We start from the raw sequence: 8,171 nt of genomic DNA, 5'->3' as shown, positions 1-8,171 counted from the left end.
GCAAAACTGCATTAAAAGTTGCTGTTTCCTGTTGTTTAATGATTGAAAAAAAAGTTATTTTGTTGGCTGAATTACTTATATGTTATTTGTAAAAGTTTAAATGAACCTTTGTTCATAAAAAGGGAAACATTAGGGTCAAACACAACAAAAAAAAAACTATAAAAAGTTGCTAAAAAGACAAACAAAACTTGTACATGTGCTAAAAGACAAAAACTGAAACTGAAAAAAGTTCAGTGATTCACTGAGAAATTAAAATTAATTTATCAGATAAAGTTTGGAGAAATTGTTCAAGAGTTTAACAGTTAATCTTCTAAAAATAACAAAAACAATCCATGAGCTCAGCATTTGTTGTAATCCAGGTTTGTTAAACTTCAGGAAAAGTAGCTATAATTTTCCAGAGACTTTGTTTTGTTTATCTTGATAAATGAAAATAACTTAAAGTATGCTCTGTCTGGTTGTGGCAACCAAGAAGATATTTTATCGTTAAAAAAATACATTTTTAAGTATTTTTAAAATGCAGTACATGAAGTTTCATCAAAAGTATCTGAATTTGCTGCCGCCTATACAAAATAAACTAAAACAAAAATATTTTATATACCAAACAAACAAAAGAGGAGTAAAATAAATGTCAGCTCAGTCAAACCCCTTATTATTTACAGAACAGGTTTTGAACAGATGTGGCGTCATGGGATGTGTGGCTGGTTAACCAATCCACATCCATCTTCTCACCTGTCCTCATATCAGACAAACGCACTATAATTGACTTTTTTTTTTGAAAACAGAGTTGTAAATTTAACAAGGTGCTAACCATCATGACTGTCTAGGCCTGTTTACCATATTGTGTGCCTAAAATGACGTGTCATGATCAAACTTAACCAGAGATTGATGTGTCATCTTCATGTTTGGCTGTGGTTCGTTTATTGTTGTAGAGAAATATCTTTGACTCACCACTCGCTGGGCTGGTTGGTTTTGAGCAACAAAGCCACGCGATCCAAGGTCTGATTTGAGTTTTTTTTTTTGCAACTATCTTTGTCTGAGTGGGACGAGGTACAGCAGCTAAACGTTTTGTTTTGTAATTTGACCAGCTTGTCAAATTGATTGGATATAGCTCAGGAACTAAGGAGAGCAGTGTTCTTAACAGGATCTTAGGTCTTTACAGATGGATTTTATTACCAAAAAGAGAAGATTCTTTATTGTAGTGTAACATAATTGTTTTTTATTTTAAATATATATATTTTCTAGCCTCTAAAACTACATTACAAAAAGCCAAAGTTCAAAATAAACAGACATGATTCCAATTTAGTTTAATTTTGGTTTGGCCAGTTTTGATTTAGGTCTATCACTTGTGTTTGTTTGCAAAACTTATTGGAAACAAAAACTCAGTACACGATGCATAAACGCTGTATTAGTCACCTGTGTGTGTTCGGCCTCTGCTCGTCGCCATTTTTTTATCCAAAAACTACTGCCAGTCACTATTCATGTCTCATCACTGTCGCACTCAGACCATTTCTGGCCCATCTCCCGTTTTTGTTGTGTGTGGTTGTCTGGATGAGGCGAGGTGCGGGTGGATGAGGTGGGGGGATTGAGGCGGATCAGTATTCAGACCACTGCACATGTTTTTAATTCCCCCTCGCAGACCTCGCCGCTCCTCTTCTGGCCTCCTCTTGCCCTTCCATCTGTCTTCCCTTCTTCTTTCCATCCTTTTTTTCTCTTCATGTCCACCAAATTGCCCATTAGACTTACTGCTTGTCTATCTGCAGGCTCGCCTGTCTCTGTGGTATGACTGTCGGCTGTAACTATCCTCCATTCGTTGCCAAGAACACCATGGGAGACCACTTCTAACATTTTAAACTGCACAACTGCCAACAAAGTCTTTTTAATTCAGACATACGTGCATCATTTGTTGTCAGAATGGAACATGGATGTGCAAATGCTTTGCTTTTTCAATGCATCATTAAATAAAAATCATACATTAAAAGTCTAGCATCCCTGAAGAACTGCATATTACTGCATATTGCCCGTAGCCTTTCATGCAAGAGTTTTAAACGAAGATCATTTTATGATGAGAAGGGACAGAGTTGTGCCCTTTTTGGTCAAACCTTATAAGTCACTTTGTGTGATCTCACGTGAATCTTGCCAGATGTGTCAGCACCTAAAGTATATGTTGAGGATAACTCTTAGCTACTACCACACCAAACTTTAGCTCAATATCTGTAAAATTTTCTAAATTATAACCATTTATGAGTTTGCTAAGGTCAAAAAACTGTTGTGGCCATCTTGAAAGTGGGTGCACTCTAAAAGCTGCAGATGCTCATCTAATAATGATTTTCTGTAAGTTTCATTAAAATATGTCCAGTGGTTTACAAGATATTTTGCTAACAGATAAACAGTGTGTGTTTTTAAAATAGATACTGAATGATTAGTTAGTTCTTGAAGCACAAGTTGGGGATGACTTTCAGCTACTCTAGTCCAATATCTGCAGTCTTAACTGAGTTACAGATATTTCTGTTTTCTTAATTTGCTTAGCTGCTGCAGCCATCTTGAAAAGGGTTGAGTCCAGAAGTTAGTCAATTGTACACACACCCACACACACACACACACACACACACACACACAGATTATGGCAAAAACTTTATTGTCTATTCACCTTTGGCAGCTGGCAATAAAAATAGTCTGGTAAAACAAAATATACACTCTGTTGTGTTTAATAAAACAAATCTGTAAGGGAATGCTTTGACATTTGGTTTTGCCCATCACCTGCAGTGTGAGACATATACATATATATTTTCCTTTTTACACGTATTTTCGTAGAGCTCTTTGAAAAAACAATGAGTCGTCTGTTTTAAACAAAACTGACTGATCAGCTTCACATATTTCCAGTCCAAAAGAGCAACCAAGAAAAAGTCAGACCATGTGGTCAAAAGCTAAGCTAAACATTGTTGTTGCATTCTGTAATAAAGAGAGGAAACCTAGGAAACCAGTGCCTCTCGGAGGAAGAGTTATTAATATCCCATCAGCAGTAAATTAACTGGACCTGCTTCTTTCTTACTTTTTGCTTTTTTTGGTCTAGTAATGATCCTTTCATCACCGCTGAAGCGTTGAGACATCATAGTCATAAAACTGCTGACAGGAACATAAAAAAACACACAGTACATGTACATAGTACATGTGCTTGACTTCTGCTTGACTTAAGATGATCTATAGTCAGTAGGTGGATGTATTTATGTATGTATGTATCTATAGGTGGGAGAAATAAACTGAGGAAGCGTTCAAGTCATGCTCAGAAACTGCGGTTGGCAGGAGACATGCTGAGATGATGGAAATGTGGGGAAGGAAACAAACACCAAGGGACAGAAACCATGAGTCACTTTGCCAATGAAAATAATCTCAAGAGTAAAAGGAACGAACTGAATGAACAAAAGGTGAGAATCTTTGTATATTCCTGAAGTCTGAGGCAGCGCCACACACGGTGAAAGGATTCTCTCCGCAGTCATGATGAGGTCCCTGCGATGACAGGGGTGCAGTGACTGTACAACAGAGTAATTAGAGACGGTCTGCACACAGTCACAGTTTAGTCTATAGTGGCCTTAGAAGAGACAGAGTGGGAGTGAAGTGCACAGAGAAGAAGGTCAGGAAGAGAAGAAAGATCCTCTTATCCGAGAGTAAAGTGATGTTCTGTGATTCGGGTCAGTATTTAGATCTTTTATTAAAGCTCCACAGATCAAGAATTACGTTATTAAACTCAGCATGAAAGGTATCATTCTGATAAAACCCACAGTAGAATCAGCTCTACAGCTCTAACAGAGTGCATTTAGAATACCATTTATTGTCAGGGCTAGCTCCTCTTCCATTTAAAGCAGCAGTCAGCTCCTCTCAGCAAAGTTTAAAGGGATAGTCTGGTTATTTTTGAAGTGATCTTCAGTCAGATGTCAGTAGTTAGTACCTTATCAGCTGTGACATCAATCGTAGAGCACAGAGTGTGGAGAAATTGTTTTTCAAGTTTATATAATGACTCTCACAAACAACACACTGGGGTAAAAACACGCTGCAGTAGTTAATATTAAACCTTTACACTATTCCAAGAAACTATGTGTTTAGTTTGTTGCTGTTTTCTAACAGCTGATAAGCACATCTAGTCACTCCAAATGTTTACTCAACTCCTGGCGGGCTGATACATTTTGCCGATGTCATGCAAAAGAGTAGAGATGTAATATTAGCTGATGTAGAGTACTTCTGTCATTTTTGAAAAACAGTGGTTTTATAAGCTTAAAAAACAACAATAATAATATATATTTTTAAATGGTGCTTTGTTGTTTGGCTTGCCATTATATTATTCTGGACAAAAACTTTTGCCTCTTTCTCAGTGATCACTATTTGACTTCAAAATTGACCAGACTATCCCTTTAACAAACTTGCTTTATGTTGCTTGTCTACCACCAAGAGAAAGACATGAGACACACAGCTTTATAAAAAGTTGATCAAAATCAGATCTAAAAGGATTTTGGACTTAATTAATTTTAGACAGTAATTCCAAACAGTTGAGCCCAAAACTTTTTATCTGAAGTTCTGCAGCAGTAACTTGAAGTTAAAACAATTACAGATTTTACTGTAGTTTGATTTTTAAAATGTCAGTTCCACTTTGCTCTGCTGCCCCAAGAGGTCAGAAACATATTACACAAGTAAACTTTTTCACTTAGCAACAGATGAAAAACATTATCAGAGATTTGTTAAAAATAACTTGAGGAAGGAAAAGGAAGCTGGTTACTTTACTTTTGTAAGTAAGACTCACAACACAATATCTTTTACAATCGCAATGTGATTTCTGTTTTATTGGTAACTAAACAAAATGAAAAGTTTGACATATTTAAATTCCCTTTTATTGAACAAATTGAACAACTCATGACAATAAACTCTTAATAAACAAAATCTAGAAATATTACAAAATAAAACAAATAGAAGTGAAGCATGGGCCATAAAATGCACTACAGTGCACTGTGTAACTATTTTCTTTTTAAATTATTAAATGTTGTTTTATAAAGTATTCAACAATATGGTTGTCAGATAAGTGCAGAAGAATCTCTGGAATTAATAAATCAAAACTTAATAAACTTTATTTAAATGCACTGACAAAACAGAAACATGAAAGCACACAATTTAGATCAGATGTTAAATAAGCAAAATTAATATTTAAAATTCTAATTTAAAAACTAGAGCAAACAACCTTCAAAGACATGGATATTTGAGTCGCCTTTTATGAGTAATTTCTGCACTACAGAGTTCAGATGGATGTGGACCACACCACATCGTGTTCAGACTGTCCAACTTGGTTAAAATAGTAATATATTAGAAGCCATTAGACTGAGGAAGTTTACTCTGCGCGAGTGCCATCCCTCAGTGCTGCTGCTGAAGTCGGCATATCCTGCTTGCCGCCTTGTTAACCCAGAATACCCTAATGACTTCCTCTGTGTAGCTGCTGCGCCTCGCTGTGAACTGATCCATGTTTCCGTGCAGCCTAAAGTGAGGAAAGGAGAAAAGAAAGGAAAAAAGGATACAGGATGGAAGAGTCTTGTGTGTCTGAGGAATAAGTGCTCTGATTTCATAGATCATCCTGAAAACTTTGTATGTTGTTGGACCATCCTGCCTCTTTCAGCTTCACAGTTTCTCTCCTTTTTTTACCTTTGTCTTCAGTAGATCTCATTATGGAAATAGGAACTGTATTAAATGTTATAATTTAGCAGCTTGTTTTAGAGACAATACAAAATAAGACGACACAAGAGGAAGTCATTAGGAGCGCTGCTTTTTCAGACCGCAGGAACATTATCTGAGCTTCATCCACAGCCAGCTTTGAAAAATGGATGCTGCAAAGCCACCACACATGGATTATTCATGTTTTAAGAGCAAAGATTTAAAAACCATGGAGGGGAGAAACGTAAATAAAATGTCTGTTTTGTGCAATTTATGATTTGTAGTGTGAACTGATATCTGCACATCTCCTGCTCTGTTCACTAATATTAATACATCTGTGATATTTTCATTTGAATTTTTTACAACGTTGCTGTACCTTCATGTGTACCATGGCAACTGAATGTTGCCATCTTGTGGTTAAATAATAGCTTGACTGATCTGCACCCTTTATGTGTTACGAAGACTCGCAGGAGAAACACATTTTCTTATCAGTTGTGCTCCCAAACAGTGAGCTTTGACAGAAAGGATTAGATCTGTAAAGTGTCAATTTACCTTCCTGCAAGAAAAAAAAAAGTTTTCATGAAGAGTAATGAGATGAAATTAACTTACATTAACCCTGTTACAAACAGTGAGCTGATTACTTAAATAAACCTTTTAATATAACATTTGTTGAATTATAAAACTAATTCTTAGCATACTCTTTTGAAGTACAGACAGCATCTCTCTGTAAGACATCTACACTTGTCAGCTCAGTCATCTTTTCTTTCTTATTACAATCAAAGTTACTGATGTCAGAAAATAAGAGCTAAGAGCTAATCTGAACCGATTGGACCATCTGTTTGGTTGTTTTAGGCCTTATTGTCTTTTACAACTTGGCAAGAAATCTTCGCTCTCCAGGCTGACTGTTTCCCAGAACAAAATCTGAGGCTGAATTTTTACTTTTCTCTAGTCCAGAATGAAATCAACAATAACTTCAAACAACTTGGGCACTTTTCTTCCTTTCCAGTCTGATGAATGAATAACATTAAGACTGAGGCATGCTTAAAATATCTGTACCACTCACTCTGACATTTTAAATGGTGCATCAATATCTTATCATGGTTCTTTTCTGAGTGTTTTTTTTTGTGGTTTTAGTCTCACAAATACAGGTTAGAAAACATTTTTTCACAACAAGTGACACACTTTTTAAGAAAATGACCAAATTAATTCATTTGGACTTAAAGCTTTTGTCCATATCTTTGTATTGATGAATCTTTTAATAGTTTGGTACGTAGAACATTTATACTGTTGTCACATGGATGTATCATATTTCTACAGTATAATGATGGTTAGAGGAAGAGAGATAAAGTGTTTATGTTGCATAATCTGTGAGGAACAGCATGAACTACAGCTACTAATGAGACACCGACTGTTTCTCTTGGCCTTAACCAAGAACCCAGTAAACACAGAGTGATGGTTAATATTTTGTCTCTCAGGTTTTTGAACATTACAAACTTGAAATGTCAATATTTTAACATGATTTCTTAACACCAGGTTACTGACAGACAAAGCTATGATATATTCTATATATATTTATGCTATATTCAGGACACAGGTGTTGCAGTTTCAAGCTTTAACCACAGGCAAAAAAAAAAAATGTCAGAAAAGAAAAGGGAATGAGAAGTCACTGTGGCAGCTGTTTGCTTTTTTTAGGTCACTGATGTTTGTCAAAGATCTGAACTCAAAACGGAAACTGCTCCTTTACATAAATTCATATAAAATAAATATCTTTATCTATATTATTTGCATTTTGTTACACATCATAAATAATTTTGTGAACATAACTTAATAAACCTCTCAGTAAATAACCATTAGATGTACATCTACAGCTGATCAGCACAAATCAAGATGGCACAGCCAACTGACCTGAAATACAAAAAATGACAGTAACTCAATCATTTTTACAGATATTCAGCTAAAATTTGGTGTGATAGTAGCTGAGAGTAATCCCCAACACATAAGAATAAAACTTGGGCATACAAGGCAGAATCCCTTTTAGAAATACTAGTTTTACTAAAGAATGGTATCAATATAGAACAAAAACAAACTAAAAGTTTGCAGAAAGGTTGCTTGAGCTAAAATAAAATCAGGAGACACTAAATTTGAAACTCTCTAAAAGCAGGTGTGAATAGTCCATATTAGAAAATATATATTCAAATTTGCAAACGAAACCATAAATATTTCAAGTTACTTAGCGAATTCAAAACAGAAAACCTGCCTATGTTTGTCTTTGTCTCCCCCTGTGGTTTCCTTTGGTATTGCGTCTGTTTGAAACTTCTCCTCTAAACTCCTTTGTGATTGGTTCAAAATGTCACCGACCCTTTGGAAACCAATGGTGCCAGCTTTACCTCACTGTCAGTCTGCTTTGCATGCAAGCTCCTCCCTTATAGTTCCCAACCACTCCTCCTCCTCCTCCTCCTCCTCCTCCTCCTCCTCCTCCTCCACAA

This window comes from Kryptolebias marmoratus, linkage group LG4, assembly GCF_001649575.2.
Source record: "Kryptolebias marmoratus isolate JLee-2015 linkage group LG4, ASM164957v2, whole genome shotgun sequence".
NCBI lineage: Eukaryota > Metazoa > Chordata > Actinopteri > Cyprinodontiformes > Rivulidae > Kryptolebias > Kryptolebias marmoratus.
Note: the sequence above shows the minus strand (reverse complement) of the source record.